The sequence below is a fragment of the Leopardus geoffroyi genome, chromosome D1, assembly GCF_018350155.1.
Source record: "Leopardus geoffroyi isolate Oge1 chromosome D1, O.geoffroyi_Oge1_pat1.0, whole genome shotgun sequence".
Lineage (NCBI taxonomy): Eukaryota > Metazoa > Chordata > Mammalia > Carnivora > Felidae > Leopardus > Leopardus geoffroyi.
This window is the reverse complement of record NC_059329.1, coordinates 49,981,705-49,999,821: the sequence shown is the minus strand read 5'-3', so window position 1 is coordinate 49,999,821 and position 18,117 is coordinate 49,981,705.

Sequence of the window (18,117 nt, the reverse complement as noted above, 5' to 3'; positions counted from 1 at the left end):
ACCCTTAATGCATCCTTCAATATTTGTTCTACAATAAACAACAGAATCCCATTAAATTTTTCCCTTTAAAGTGAGAACAATGTTAGGCTTTCTCACTGCAGGGTTCTGGGGGAACACTGCAAGAGGAAGGGGCTGTCCTTGCAATTTCTACCAAGAGTCAGGGGTCAGCAGTGTGGCTGTGAGGTCATCTCATAGACCACTGCCCCAGCCATGAGCGCACAATGCAATCCCTCTGCAACCTTGCAGACTCATCAGGCAACAACATTTTTGCAGCCTTCTGTACCTGGAAACCAGAGCTCCCCTCCACCCACATGGTCTAAAGGCCTCTTACCTACATCTGTGTTGGGACTCCCACTACAAGCCCACACTCCCAGCTGCTGATCTCCTGCCATCCTGCTTCCAGTCCACAAGGAAGGTGGCCTATTGTTTACCAGAAGTTCCCTACCAGCTCCAGACTAGCCAAATCAAGAATCTTCTCTGCTATCCAGTATGTTGAACCCCCCTGCAAAAAGACCTGAATCCCTTCCTAGTTTATCCTTCTTTGGGTACTCTCCCTCAGCCCTAGGGTACCATATATATCTTAGAGTTACTCTAAGATACTAAGTAAGATACTAAGATATGATAGAGTTACTCTATCATACTTAATAGTTCTTTATGTTAAACTTCCCCTGTTGATCCTACAATGTAGTTTCTATCTCCCGAGTAGACCCAGAAAACTACTGTCATCAATACAATTCCATACCTTGTCATCAGTACAATTCCATAGTTCTACAAATCAGGTAAAACCTTCTACATCCTACCTCTGCCCCCTTCCCATTCCCCTCCAACTCTGGAGAAGTCAGATCAGCTCAGTGAGAGGAGGTGGATGAGTGGTGGGAAGCAGAAGAGAAAGTTGATGAAATAAAACACAAGCTCTCTGACTCACTACAGGTCTTATTCAATATACCTGTTAAATTAGCTTATTCTGAGATAGGAATTTCACCGACAGATAGAATTATACTCTGCTAACCTGCAGGCTACATGAACTGTATCATTTTCACCACTGTACCCTTCCAACTACTAGCAAAGAAGATAGTCAATTCTCAAAAATGTATTTTTTTAATATTGTTGAGAGAATTGTTATGGTCAAGGACCAAAGAAGGTAGAAAGAAAAGGTAACCACTATTTAGTCAGAGAGGAGCAAATTTATTTAGGAATAAGAGTCTTAAATGGACCCAAATTAAAGAAAAATATTTTTTAATTAATTCCCAAAGTGAAAGAAGCCATTATATATTTTTCCAAGTATGAAATTTATTAAGCAAAGGCCATTCCCTTACAAAGAATCACAAAATCTTATTAGACAGGATATCCTCTGTTCTTAAGCCCCTTCTGAAATTTTAATCCCCTCTGCAGCATGTATGTAGCTTATTTTCAAATAGCCAGAAACCAGGAACCATCCCCTCCGAAAAGAAGCTCATCCCAATTTCAGAGAACACAAATAATAAAAAAATGACTCCTTTAATTGAGTCAGAGAAAACATAAAAAGGTAAAGTCCTTTTTCCTTGTGACAGCCCTTAAATACTTAACGGTGGTCATTACATCCCTGGAGACTTTTTCTTTGGTTCAAGAGCCAACACTTTATTCCTCATATGGCTTTATTTAGTGTTTTCTCACTGACCTAGTCACTCTCCTCTGTACACACACCAGTTATACAGTCTTTTTTCTACTCCCTTTACATGTCTTCCTCCATGTGTAATGAGAACCTTACACTAGAGTTGGCACGGTGTATAGCTACATGGCACAATAGAGTAAGACTGTCATTTCCGAGGCTCAATATAATCTACTTCACTGAGAGTAATCTAATCACTGTTCCCACTCCACTCATAATCCCTAAGGAAAGCTCATTCGTTTGGGTGGTTTTAATGACCACAAATACGATCCCTTGGTGTCTGAACCCCATCACCAGCAAAGGCCTCTTCCCAAGGTCCTGATGCATTTGACCATACTATCTGCTCATCATCACCCTGGATATCCCAGAGATGCCTCAAGCTCAATAGGCTGAAAACTAAAATCTCCATTTTTCCCTAGGAATGTACTCCCCCTCCCCCTATATTCTCCATCTCAATTAAGAGTGCTACCACCATCCCAGCCACACTAGCTGGAATGTACCACACAGAGGCAAACATTAAATATATGTTTTCTCTTTGTCACTCTCTGAATATCTCTAGTAAGTATTCCTTTCATCTTCCCACACTGTTTCTTTATCCATTACATTCTTCATATTGTTTTTGCTGTCTCTCCTATTAACTCATCCCATTACTCTCATCCCATTACTTCCTGATCTTCATTCAATACTTCACCCAAGCATCACCTCTTCCAGGAAGCTCAGAAAGAAAATGTCATCACCTTGTCCAAATCCAAGATACAAACATAGACAACGTGAGGGTTTGTGGCTACCACATCCCTGACACAACAAATACACAGTACCCACCTCTCACACCTCACACTAAAATGTTTTTGATTTATTTTTTGATCTCAGACTGATTTCTTTTTCTTCAGGCATTTCCTAAGACTTCTCTTAGGTTGTTTATTACTTCCATTATCCAAAATGAGATACCACCACTGACTTCACAAAATCTGTCTCCCACCTATTTTCTTTAATAAAATAAAGTAACAACCTTGGACAACTACATTCTCATCGGGATCCCTTCCTAATATGGGGACTGAAGTTCTGGATTGCAGAGATTCCATAACATCCATCATATGCATCAACTCAGCATCAAGGAAAGATTTAAAAGTAACTGAAAGACACACATGAGGTAGGTAGAAGATCACCTTGGAGATCAGTGATTCCAACTTGGGCCTTCTCTTGACATCTCAGGGTCAGACACTGACTTCAGATGTGATTGTGTCAGAGTCTTTAGTTCATTACTTCTGTTTCCTAAGAATGTTCCTTAATTCCTCTAAGATTCAGTTTCCTCATCTATAAAATTAAGATAATAATAGTACCTATCTCATAAGATCTTAATGAGGATTAAATGTGATATAAAATACTAGTGGAGAACTCAAAAGTATTAACTGTCAGTAATACTCAAGATCAGGAAGCTAATTAGGTATTTAGCTGGGACTTCATCTCAAATTTTCTTGTCAATATTGACACTGTCTTTAGAAATATATGGTCTATTTTGAGAAAAAAAGACAGATGAACAAAAAATGGCTTTGGCCCTTTTTGTTTTTACTTTGCATGATTGCTTCAGCTACAATTTAAAAGACTCATCAAAATTTCCCAAGGAAATTGCCCAGTCAAAAACATAGTCTTGGGCTATAAAATATGGCACATACAGTCCACAGTCCATCAAACTCTGACATGGAATGAATCTTTAATGAACATAAACCTCCTTCATGAGTCTTCTCTCTTCAATCTTGGTCTCTTTAAGATGTAATTGTTAGAAGACAATCCTGTTGATTTAGAACTTTCCTTATGTTAGATGGCTTCATATACTTTACCTCACAAAAAAAATTGGAGTTTGTATAAGAGCAGTACATTCCTTAGACCTCTCTGGTCTTTTCAACACTTTTATTCTTCTTATTTTTTCACAGTTTGATAGTTTATTTAACACCTCTGATAAGCACCGTGCTAGGTAATGATTTAGGTACAGCCACTGATCTGGAAGAGTCACAGCTAATGGAAGGTGGAAGTTGATGTCATGAAATAGGAGTAAAGGTTTTAACTGCTTATCGCATTCATTTTGGGCATATTGACCAAATTAGCTACATTATCATTAAGAAATATATTTTTTTTCTTATCTGAAGTTATCCTTAGCAAACTCTAACTGAAAATGCTATCCTCTAAAAGACACTACAAGACTGTACAATAGTTTTAGTTTAAAAACTGAATATAACTTTTGAAACATGTCACCTGCTTTATTTCAACGCCACAAACACTTGCATACTGGAACAAGGCACTGTGCTAGGTATATACTTCTTTGAAGCTGCACATTATTTGGAACAAAGACAGGTTGAAAGTATTTTTGTTGATATGATTAACACATAGTAAACCCCAACACAGGTATAAATATTAGGAGAAAAATTCACACCTGGAACTCAATAATTTTTCAATCTAATGATGCAGATGAAGACACAAGAGTAACAATAAAACAATGTCAATTTACACAAGTACTAAATTATGCAATATGCAAATATGTGTGGAAAATGAAACAGATGACTTTTCTTTGGATAATCAAAAAGGCTTTCCTAAAACAACTGACATCATAAATGAGCTTTAAAGATAAAAAAGAATAGACAGGTTAATGGAAGTAAAAGTCCCTCAGCAAGAGGAATGAATTAAATACAACCTTGTGAAGTTAAGGGTAGGTGGGACTAGAAGATGGACAAGTGAAAGGAGATACCCCTACAGGATCAGAGATCCCAGAATTTAATACAATAGATCTGTATTCTATTCATCTTTAGGTACCTGTACTCACATATATCTGGCATGTGCCCCACAGTAAATGGTGAAGGGAAGGAAGAAAAGTTAGCTAGGAAGAGAGGAAGGGAAGGAAGAAGAAAAGGAAAAAGAAAGAGAAGAGAGTAAGAACCCATCAGAACAAGTGTCTCAAATACATCCTGTTTCAATCACCTTGAAAAAGAAAAAAATGAACATCTTAAAAATATGATGAACGCTGTATATATTGATTTTAAGGAAATGTTATTTTGATGTGTGATAATAGGATAATGGTTATGTTTTAAAAGTTCTTATAGAGATTCATTTGTATTAATTACTATTGAAAATGATTGATGGATACATGGGGATTCACAATATATTTTCTTCTGTGTAAATTGGAAATTTTATATAACAATCTTAACAAAAAAGAACAAATGGCTTCAGAAGACTTTTGATTTTTAAAAATTCTACAATAAGTTTTATAGTGAAATAAGAAGCTCTACAATAGATTTTCGCCATGAAAAACTATCTCTTAAATAAATGATATCAGCAGACATTATCATTACCTCTAGAATTTTATTTTTTATAAGAACGCTTTCGTGTATTTTTACATTATTAACAATTAATTTTAGAAAATAAAATGCACAGGCATGCCTGGATGGCTCAGTCAGTTAAGCATCCAGCTTTTGATTTCAGTTCAAGTCATGATCTCACGGTTCATGAGTTCGAGGCCTGAGTTGGGCTCCACGCTGACAGTGCAGAGCTTGCTTGGGATTTTCTCTCTCCTTCTCTCTCTGCCCCTCCCCCGCTCATGTGCGTGCTCTGTCTCTCTGTCTCTCTGTCTCTCTCTAAGTAAATAATAAGCTTAAAAAAAAAGAAACTACAAAATCTGAAGTTAATTGTTACATCACCTTTTCCAAAATATTCTTTTATCTTCATTACATGTATTTTAAACGTATCAATAATTATATCCTATTTTGGTCACAGTCAATAACACTGACTTAATAAATATTTATTCAATAATTTCTATATGCCAAGTACCTGCACAGTGTATTAATAAGGCATAGCTTCTACCCTGATGGAATACATTATGCAGTAGAAGAGCTTAGTGTCCATTGGTCAATTACAGATTTACTTATTTTAATGGCTGCATTGAGCATGTCCCTAGATTCTTACAGCTATAACCTGAAAACACGATATTCACATAGTTATCAGAACTAAATGTCATCTTTTACTGAAACTCATAGATAGCAGTCCATAAGTTATCTAGAGAAATTTCTGAAAGCGTGTAGTTGATAATTCCAATACATAAAGAATAGAAACATATGACCATTAAAGAAATATTTTAAAATAAAGAGAGAGACAGGGGGATGCCAGGGAAGATGGCGGGGTAGGAGGACGCCGGGCTCACCGCGTCCTACTGATCACTTAGGTTCCACCTACACCTGCCGAAATAACCCACCAAAAGACTAGCAGAACGGATTCTCTGGAGCCAAGCACAGACGAGAGGCCCACAGAAGAGGGTAGGAAGGGCAGAGAGGTGGTGTGCGCTACACGGACTGGTGGGAGGGAGCCGGGGCGGAGGGGCAGCCCGCCGGCCAAGCAGAGGCCCCGAGTCTGGCTTGCAAAAGTGGAGGGGCCGGATGGAGTGTGTTCTGACAGCAAGCGGAACTTAACATCTGGAAGGTTATAAGTTAACAGCTCTGCTCAGAGAGCAGGAAGGCTGGAGGACAACAGGAGGGAGAGGTGTTGAGCCCCAGATGACAGAGCTCAGCTTGGTGGGGAACAAAGGCGCTCGCCAGCGCCATCTCTCTCGCCCATCCCCCAGCCAAAATCCCAAAGGGAACCAGTTCCTGCCAGGGAACTTACTTGCACCACGCAAACACCCAACGCTGTATTCCTGTGGATCCATCCCCCTGGTGGTGGGTCTGACTCCCTCCCACTGCCTCAGGGCCCCTCCCGAAGTGGATCACCGAAGGATAAGCAGCTGAGCCTGCTCCTCCCGCCCTGTGCACTTTGCCAATCTACCCCAGCTAATACGCCAGATCCCCAGCACCACAAGACTGGCAGTGTGCAAGTAGCCGAGACGGGCCACCCCACCCCACAGTGAATCCCGCCCCTAGGAGAGGGGAAGAGAAGGTACACACCAGTCTGACTGTGGCCCCTGTGGTGGGCTGGGGGCAGACATCAGGTCTGACTGCGGCCCACCTACCAATGCAAGTTATTCAAGACAGCACAGGGGAAGTGCCCTGCAGGTACACACCACTCCAGGGACTATCCAAAATGACCAAACAGAAGAATTCCCCTCAAAAAAATGTCCAGGAAATAACAACAGCTAACGAACTGATCGGAAATGACTTAAACAATATAACAGAAAGTGAATTTAGAATAACAGTCATAAAATTAATCACTGGGCTTGAAAACAGTAGAGAAGAAAGCAGAGAATCTATTGCTACAGAGATCAAGGAACAAAGGAACAGTCAGGAGAAGCTAAAAAATGCTATAAATGAGCTACAAAATAAAACGGAGACAACCACGACTCGGATTGAAGAGGCAGAGGAGAGAATAGGTGAAGTAGAAGATAAAAATATGGAAAAAGAGGAAGCTGAGAAAAAGAGAGATAAAAAAAATCCAGGAGTATGAGGAGAAAATTAGAGAACTAAGTGATGCACTAAAAAGAAATAATCTACACATAATTGGTATTCCAGAGGAGAGAGAGTGGGAAAGGTGCTGAAGGTGTACTTGAAGAATAGCTGAGAACTTCCCTGATCTGGGGAAGGAAAAAGGCATTGAAATCCAAGAGGAAAAGAGAACTCCCTTTAGACATAACTTGAATCGATCTTCTCACAACATATCATAGTGAAACTGGCAAAACACAAGGATAAAGAGAAAATTCTGAAAGCAGCTAGAGATAAACGTGCTCTAACATATAAAGGGAGACCTATAAGACTCGTGACCAATCTCTCTACTGAAACTTGACAGGCCAGAAATGAATGGCAGGAAATCTTCAATGTGATGAACAGAAAAAATATGCAGCCGAGAATCCTTTATCCAGCAAGTCTGTCATTTAGAATAGAAGGAGAGATAAAGGTCTTCCCAAACAAACTAAAACTGAAAGAATTTGTCACCACTAAACCAGCCCTACAAGAGATCCTAAGGGGAATCCTGTGAGACAAAGCATCAGAGACATCGCTACCAGCATGAAAAATACAGACATCACAATGACTATAAACCCCTATCTTTCTATAATAACACTGAACAAAAATGGACTAAATGCACCAACCAAAAGACATAGGGTTTCAGAATGGATAAAAAAAACAAGACCCATCTATTTGCTGTCTATAAGAGACTCATTTTAGACCTGCGGACACCTTCAGATTGAGAGTGAGGGGATGGAGAACTATTTATCATGCTATTGGAAGTCAAAAGAAAACTGGAATAGCCATACTTATATCAGACAAACTAGACTTTAAATTAAAGGTTGTAACAAGAGATGAAGAAAGGCATTATATAATAGTTACAGGGTCTATCCATCAGGAAGAGCTAACAATTATAAATGTCTATGCGCCAAATACAGGAGCCCCCAAATATATAAAACAATTACTCACAAACATCAGCAACCTTATTGATAAGAATGTGGTAATTGCAGGGGACTTTAACACTCCACTTACAGAAATGGACAGATCATCTAGACACACGGTTAATAAAGAAACAAGGGCCCTGAATGATACATTGGATCAGATGGACTTGACAGATCTATTTAGAACTCTGCATCCCAAAGCAACAGAATATACTTTCTTCTCGAGTGCACATGGAACATTCTCCAAGACAGATCACATACTGGGTCACAAAACAGCCCTTCATAAGTATACAAGAATTGAGATCATACCATGCATACGTTCAGACCACAATGCTATGAAGGTTGAAATAAACCACAGGAAAAAGTCTGGAAAACTTCCAAAAGCATGGAGGCTAAAGGACACCCTACTAAATAATGAATGGGTCACCCAGGCAATTAGAGAAGGAATTAAAAAATATATGGAAACAAACGAAAATGAAAATACAACAATCCAAACGCTTTGGGATGCAGCGAGGCAGTCCTGAGAGGAAAATACATTGCAATCCAGGCCTATCTCAAGAAACAAGAAAAACCCCAAATATAAAATCTAACAGCACACCTAAAGGAAATAGAAGCAGAGCAGCAAAGACACCCCAAACCCAGCAGAAGAAGAGAAATAAAAAAGATCAGAGCATAAATAAACAATATAGAATCTAAAAAAATCTGGAGAGCAGATCAACGAAACCAAGAGTTGGTTTTTTGAAAAAATAAACAAAATTGATAAACCTCTAGCCAGGCTTCTCAAAAAGAAAAGGGAGATGACCCAAATAGATAAAATCATGAATGAAAATGGAAACACTCAGAGATACAACCAATCCCTCAGATATACAAACAATTATCAGGGAATACTATGAAAAATTATATGCCAACAAACTGGACAACCTGGAAGAAATGGACAAATTCCTGAACACCCACACTCTTCCAAAACTCAATGAGGAGGAAAGAGAAAGCTTGAACAGACCCATAACCAGCGAAGAAACTGAATCAGTCATCAAAACTCTCCCAACAAATAAGAGTCCAGGACCAGATGGCTTCCCAGGGGAGTTCTACCAGACATTTAAAGTAGAGATAATACCTATCCTTCTCAAGCTATTCCAAAAAATAGAAAGGGAAGGAAAACTTCCAGACTCATTCTATGAAGCCAGTATTACTTTGATTCCTAAACCAGACAGACCCAGTAAAAAAAGAGAACTCCAGGCCAATATCCCTGATGAATACGGATGCAAAAATTCTCAATAAGATACTAGCAAATCGAATTCAACGGCATATAAAAAGAATTATTCACCATGATGAAGTGGGATTCATTCCTGGGATGCAGGGCTGGTTCAACATTCTCAAATCAATCAACGTGATACATCACATTAACAAAAGAAAAGATAAGAACCATATGATCCTGTCAATCAATGCAGAAAAGGCCTTTGACAAAATTCAGCAACTTTCTTTTTTTTTCAACGTTTATTTATTTTTGGGACAGAGAGAAACAGAGCATGAACGGGGGAGGGGCAGAGAGAGAGGGAGACACAGAATCGGAAACAGGATCCAGGCTCTGAGCCATCAGCCCAGAGCCCAACGCGGGGCTCGAACTCCCGGACCGCGAGATCGTGACCTGGCTGAAGTCGGACGCTTAACCGACTGCACCACCCAGGCGCCCCTCAGCAACTTTCTTAATAAAAACCCTTGAGAGAGTCAGGATAGAAGGAACATACTTAAAGATAATAAAAGCCATTTATGAAAAGCCCACAGCTAACATCATCCTCAATGGGGAAAAACTGAGAGCTTTTCCCCTGAGATCAGGAACACGACAGGGATGTCCAATCTCACCGCTGTTGTTTAACATAGTGTTGGAAGTTCTAGCATCAGCAATTAGACAACAAAAGGAAATCAAAGGCATCCAAATTGGCAAAGATAAAGTCAAGCTTTCACTTTTTGCAGATGACATATTATACATGGAAAATCTGATAGACTTCACCAGAAGTCTACTAGAACTGATACATGAATTCAGCAAAGTCGCAGAATACAAAATCAATGCACAGAAATCAGTTGCATTTTTATACACTAATAATGAAGCAACAGAAAGACAAATAAAGAAACTGGTTAGGGATAAATCTAACCAAAGATGTAAAAGATCTGTATGCTGAAAGCTATAGAAACCTTATGAAAGAAATTGAAGAAGATATAAAGAAATGGAAAAACATTCCATGATCATGGATTGGAAGAATAAATATTGCCAAAATGTCAATAATACCCAAAGCTATCTATACATTCAATGCAATCCCCATCAAAATTGCACCAGCATTCTTCTTGAAGCTAGAACAAGCAATCCTAAAATTCATATGGAACCACAAAAGGCCCCGAATAGCCAAAGTAATTTTGAAGAAGAAGACCAAAGCAGGAGGCATCACAATCCCAGACTTAGCCTCTACTACAAAGCTGTAATCATCAAGACAGCATGGTATTGGCACAAAAACAGACACACAGACCAATGGAATAGAATAGAAACCCCAGAACTAGACCCACAAACGTATGGCCAACTAATCTTTGACAAAGCAGGAAAGAACATCCAATGGAAAAAAGACTGTCTCTTTAACAAATGGTGCTGGGACAGGGGAAGTGCCCTGCAGGTCCTCACCACGCCAGGGACTATCCAAAATGACCAAGCGGAAGAATTCCCCTCAGAAGAATCTCCAGGAAATAACAACAGCTAATGAGCTGATCAAAAAGGATTTAAATAATATAACAGAAAGTGAATTTAGAATAATAGTCATAAAATTAATCGCCGGGCTCGAAAACAGTATACAGGACAGCAGAGAATCCCTTGCTACAGAGATCAAGGGACTAAGGAACAGTCACGAGGAGCTGAAAAACGCTTTAAATGAAATGCAAAACAAAATGGAAACCACCACAGCTCGGATTGAAGAGGCAGAGGAGAGAATAGGTGAACTAGAAGATAAAGTTATGGAAAAAGAGGAAGCGGAGAGAAAGAGAGATAAAAAAATCCAGGAGTATGAGGGGAAAATTAGAGAACTAAGTGATACACTAAAAAGAAATAATATACGCATAATTGGTATCCCAGAGGAGGAAGAGAGAGGGAAAGGTGCTGAAGGGGTACTTGAAGAAATAATAGCTGAGAACTTCCCTGAACTGGGGAAGGAAAAAGGCATTGAAATCCAAGAGGCACAGAGAACTCCCTTCAGACGGAACTTGAATCGATCTTCTGCACGACATATCATAGTGAAACTGGCAAAATACAAGGATAAAGAGAAAATTCTGAAAGCAGCAAGGGGTAAACGTGCCCTCACATATAAAGGGAGACCTATAAGACTCGTGACTGATTTCTCTTTTGAAACTTGGCAGGCCAGAAAGAATTGGCACGAGATTTTCAGTGTGCTAGACAGAAAGAATATGCAGCCGAGAATCCTTTATCCAGCAAGTCTGTCATTTAGAATAGAAGGAGAGATAAAGGTCTTCCCAAACAAAGAAAAACTGAAGGAATTTGTCACCACTAAACCAGCCCTACAAGAGATCCTAAGGGGGACCCTGTGAGACAAAATACCAGAGACATCACTACAAGCATAAAACATACAGACATCACAATGACTCTAAACCCGTATCTTTCTATAATAACACTGAATGTAAATGGATTAAATGCGCCAACCAAAAGACATAGGGTATCAGAATGGATAAAAAAGCAAGACCCATCTATTTGCTGTCTACAAGAGACTCATTTTAGACCTGAGGACACCTTTAGATTGAGAGTGAGGGGATGGAGAACTATTTATCATGCTACTGGAAGCCAAAAGAAAGCTGGAGTAGCCATACTTATATCAGACAAACTAGACTTTAAATTAAAGGCTGTAACAAGAGATGAAGAAGGACATTATATAATAGTTACAGGATCTATCCATCAGGAAGAGCTAACAATCATAAATGTCTATGCGCCGAATACCGGAGCCCCCAAATATATAAAACAACTACTCATAAACATAAGCAACCTTATTGATAAGAATGTGGTAATTGCAGGGGACTTTAACACCCCACTTACAGAAATGGATAGATCATCTAGACACACGATCAATAAAGAAACAAGGGCCCTGAATGAGACATTGGATCAGATGGACTTGACAGATATATTTAGAACTCTGCATCCCAAAGCAACAGAATATACTTTCTTCTCGAGTGCACATGGAACATTCTCCAAGATAGATCATATACTGGGTCACAAAACAGCCCTTCATAAGTTTACCAGAATTGAAATTATACCATGCATACTTTCAGACCACAATGCTATGAAGCTTGAAATCAACCACAGAAAAAAGTCTGGAAAATCTCCAAAAGCATGGAGGTTAAAGAACACCCTACTAACGAATGAGTGGGTCAACCAGGCAATTAGAGAAGAAATTAAAAAATATATGGAAACGAACGAAAATGAAAATACAACAATCCAAACGCTTTGGGACGCAGCGAAGGCAGTCCTGAGAGGAAAATACATTGCAATCCAGGCCTATCTCAAGAAACAAGAAAAATCCCAAATAAAAAATCTAACAGCACACCTAAAGGAAATAGAAGCAGAACAGCAAAGGCAGCCTAAACCCAGCAGAAGAAGAGAAATAATAAAGATCAGAGCAGAAATAAACAATATAGAGTCTAAAAAAACTGTAGAGCAGATCAACGAAACCAAGAGTTGGTTTTTTGAAAAAATAAACAAAATTGACAAACCTCTAGCCAGGCTTCTCAAAAAGAAAAGGGAGATGACCCAAATAGATAAAATCATGAATGAAAATGGAATTATTACAACCAATCCCTCAGAGATACAAACAATTATTAGGGAATACTATGAAAAATTATATGCCAACAAACTGGACAACCTGGAAGAAATGGACAAATTCCTGAACACCCACACTCTTCCAAAACTCAATCAGGAGGAAATAGAAAGCTTGAACAGACCCATAACCAGCGAAGAAATTGAATCGGTTATCAAAAATCTTCCAACAAATAAGAGTCCAGGACCAGATGGCTTCCCAGGGGAGTTCTACCAGACGTTTAAAGCAGAGATAATACCTATCCTTCTCAAGCTATTCCAAGAAATAGAAAGGGAAGGAAAACTTCCAGACTCATTCTATGAAGCCAGTATTACTTTGATTCCTAAACCAGACAGAGACCCAGTAAAAAAAGAGAACTACCAGCCAATATCTCTGATGAATATGGATGCAAAAATTCTCAATAAGATACTAGCAAATCGAATTCAACGGCATATAAAAAGAATTATTCACCATGATCAAGTGGGATTCATTCCTGGGATGCAGGGCTGGTTCAACATTCGCAAATCAATCAACGTGATACATCACATTAACAAAAAAAAAGAGAAGAACCATATGATCCTGTCAATCGATGCAGAAAAGGCCTTTGACAAAATCCAGCACCATTTCTTAATAAAAACCCTTGAGAAAGTCGGGATAGAAGGAACATACTTAAAGATCATAAAAGCCATTTATGAAAAGCCCACAGCTAACATCATCCTCAACGGGGAAAAACTGAGAGCTTTTTCCCTGAGATCAGGAACACGACAGGGATGCCCACTCTCACCGCTGTTGTTTAACATAGTGCTGGAAGTTCTAGCATCAGCAATCAGACAACAAAAGGAAATCAAAGGCATCAAAATTGGCAAAGATGAAGTCAAGCTTTCACTTTTTGCAGATGACATTATATTATACATGGAAAATCCGATAGACTCCACCAAAAGTCTGCTAGAATTGATACATGAATTCAGCAAAGTCGCAGGATACAAAATCAATGTACAGAAATCAGTTGCATTCTTATACACTAACAATGAAGCAACAGAAAGACAAATAAAGAAACTGATCCCATTCACAATTGCACCAAGAAGCATAAAATACCTAGGAATAAATCTAACCAAAGATGTAAAGGATCTGTATGCTGAAAACTATAGAAAGCTTATGAAGGAAATTGAAGAAGAATTAAAGAAATGGAAAGACATTCCCTGCTCATGGATTGGAAAAATAAATATTGTCAAAATGTCAATACTAACCAAAGCTATCTACACATTCAATGCAATCCCAATCAAAATTGCACCAGCATTCTTCTCGAAGCTAGAACAAGCAATCCTAAAATTCATATGGAACCACAAAAGGCCCCGAATAGCCAAAGGAATTTTGAAGAAGAAGACCAAAGCAGGAGGCATCACAATCCCAGACTTTAGCCTCTACTACAAAGCTGTCATCATCAAGACAGCATGGTATTGGCGCAAAAACAGACACATAGACCAATGGAATAGAATAGAAACCCCAGAACTAGACCCACAAACGTATGGTCAACTCATCTTTGACAAAGCAGGAAAGAACATCCAATGGAAAAAAGACAGCCTCTTTAACAAATGGTGCTGGGAGAACTGGACAGCAACATGCAGAAGGTTGAAACTAGACCACTTTCTCACACCATTCACAAAAATAAACTCAAAATGGATAAAGGACCTGAATGTGAGACAGGAAACCATCCAAACCTTAGAGGAGAAAGCAGGAAAAGACCTCTCTGACCTCAGCCGTAGCAATCTCTTACTTGACACATCCCCAAAGGCAAGGGAACTAAAAGCAAAAGTGAATTACTGGGACCTTATGAAGATAAAAAGCTTCTGCACAGCAAAGGAAACAATCAACAAAACTAAAAGGCAACCAACGGAATGGGAAAAGATATTTGCAAATGACATATCGGACAAAGGGCTAGTATCCAGAATCTATAAAGAGCTCACCAAACTCCACACCCGAAAATCAAATAACCCAGTGAAGAAATGGGCAGAAAACATGAATAGACACTTCTCTAAAGAAGACATCCAGATGGCCAATAGGCACATGAAAAGATGTTCAGCGTCGCTCCTTATCAGGGAAATACAAATCAAAACCACACTCAGATATCACCTCACGCCAGTCAGAGTGGCCAAAATGAACAAATCAGGAGACTGTAGATGCTGGAGAGGATGTGGAGAAACGGGAACCCTCTTGCACTGTTGGTGGGAATGCAAATTGGTGCAGCCGCTCTGGAAAGCAGTGTGGAGGTTCCTCAGAAAATTAAAAATAGACCTACCCTATGACCCAGCAATAGCACTGCTAGGAATTTATCCAAGGGATACAGGAGTACTGATGCATAGGGGCACTTGTACCCCAATGTTCATAGCAGCACTCTCAACAATAGCCAAATTATGGAAAGAGCCTAAATGTCCATCAACTGATGAATGGATAAAGAAATTGTGGTTTATATACACAATGGAATACTACGTGGCAATGAGAAAAAATGAAATATGGCCTTTTGTAGCAATGTGGATGGAATTGGAGAGTGTGATGCTAAGTGAAATAAGCCATACAGAGAAAGACAGATACCATATGGTTTCACTCTTATGTGGATCCTGAGAAACTTAACAGGAACCCATGGGGGAGGGGGAGGAAAAAAGAAAAAAAAAAAAAAAGAGGTTAGAGTGGGAGAGAGCCAAAGCATAAGAGACTGTTAAAAACTGAGAACAAACTGAGGGTTGATGGGGGGTGGGAGGGAGGAGAGGGTGGGTGGTGGGTATTGAGGAGGGCACCTTTTGGGATGAGCACTGGGTGTTTTATGGAAACCAATTTGATAATAAATTTCATATATTAATAAAAAAAAAAAAAGAAAAAAAAAAAAAAAACTAATGGTGCTGGGAGAACTGGACAGCACATGCAGAAGATTGAAACTAGACCACTTTCTCACACCATTCACAAAAATAAACTCAAAATGGATAAAGGACCTGAATGTGAGACAGGAAACCATCAAAACCCTAGAGGAGAAAGCAGGAAAAGACCTCTCTGACCTCAGCCGTAGCAATTTCTTACTCGACACATCCCCAAAGGCAAGGGAATTAAAAGCAAAAATGAACTACTGGGACTTTATGAAGATAAAAAGCTTCTGCACAGCAAAGGAAACAACCAACAAAACTAAAAGGCAACCAACAGAATGGGAAAAGACATTTGCAAATGACATATCGGACGAAGGGTTAGTATCCAAAATCTATAAAGAGCTCACCAAACTCCACACCCGAAAAACAAATAATCCAGTGAAGAAATGGGCAGAAAACATGAATAGACACTTCTCTAAAGAAGACATCCAGATGGCCAACAGGCACATGAAAAGATGCTCAACGTCACTCCTCATCAGGGAAATACAAATCAAAACCACACTCAGATATCACCTCACGCCAGTCAGAGTGGCCAAAATGAACAAATCAGGAGACTGTAGATGCTGGAAAGGATGTGGAGAAATGGGAATCCTCTTGCACTGTTGGTGGGAATGCAAATTGGTGCAGTCGCTCTGGAAAACAGTGTGGAGGTTCCTCAAAAAGTTAAAAATAGACGTACCCTATGACCCAGCAGTAGCACTGCTAGGAATTTACCCAAAGGATACAGGAGTACTGATGCATAGGGGCACTTGTACCCCAATATTTATAGCAGCACTCTCAACAATAGCCAAATTATGGAAAGAGCCTAAATGTCCATCAACTTATGAATGGATAAAGAAATTATGGTTTATATACACAATGGAGTACTACGTGGCAATGAGAAAGAATGAAATTTAGTCCTTTGTAGCAACATGGATGGAACTGGAGAGTGTTATGCTAAGTGAAATAAGCCATACAGAGAAAGACAGATACCATATGTTTTCACTCTTATGTGGATCCTGAGAAACTTAACAGAAACCCACGGGGGAGGGGTAGGAAATAAAAAAGAGGTTAGAGTGGGAGAGAGTCAAATCATAAAAGACTCTTAAAAACTGAGAACGAACTGAGGGTTGATGGGGGGTGGGAGGGAGAGGGTGGTGGGTGATGGCTATTGAGGAGGGCACCTTTTGGGATGAGCACTGGGTGTTGTATGGAAACCAATTTGACAATAAATTTCATATATTAAAAAAAATATTTTAAGAGACATTTAGGTTATTTCTTAGGTTGCTGTTATGTGAAAGGTGTTAGGTCTGACATACTCAAATAGACATCCATGTCAAAGACCAAAAATTAAATACTGAAGAATTCTACTTTCCTAATTTAATTTTGGCAGCTTGAAAAAATTCATGGTTTTAGCTCAAGTATATTTAAGGGAAATGTTTTCAAATTCTTTCTAAAAGAAAGGATAAAAATAAAACCTATCAAAACCCTATTGTTCCAGTTTTTCCATATCCTAAAAACAGAATTATAGCAATTAATAGTATGTACTTGGCTCCCCGTCTGCATTTTTTTACCCCTTTAGGAAAAAATAACCTAGGATATTTTAGGTAAAAAAAAAATTGTCCTTCAGTTTATTAATTTTGAGGCACCACATTTCAAAGTGATTCATTGCAGCCATGAATAAGGAATGTCACCGAAATAGTGAGATGGCCTGAACCACTTTAGAAATTAATGGACTGACTGTGATATACTGGCGTCTCTTTCACGCATCTATAATTGGAGTGCCAATTTATTTCCAATCATTTCAAGCACTGTAATTATAGAGCATCATCGTTGCCTGTTTAACATTCATGTGGGAAGCTGTCATATGAATGCTGGCCAGGGACCAATATTTCACAACTAAGAAACATGAACAAAATGTAAAGAAATACAAAAAGGTCTGGTTTGGTTTTCAAGGACTGAATTAAAGGAGTATTTACACAATTTTCTCATAACTCTGAAAAACAAAAATAACTGGAAACTTCAGGTTCAAACAAGGTTTTAATGAAAGAAATATTCAGGCCAACCTATGAGCCCTGCTGTAGGCTTAGGAGTTCTTTCCATCTGCTCCCATAACAGCATTGTTTTACCTCTGGTAAGACACTTACATCATATTACATCCATACAATTCTATCAAAGCAAGGAACATCTCTTGATCACTGGAGCATCCTCAATACCCATCACATCACCAAGATTATACTAAGGAATCAATAACTTTTTGAAAACTGAATTAATTAATGCATAAATGAAATTCCCTTTCATAACACCATTCACATTTATCAGTTTCTTTCCATTCCATTTTCTACCATTTAGACAAGATCTTCAACCTAATTTCCCTCTGTCCTC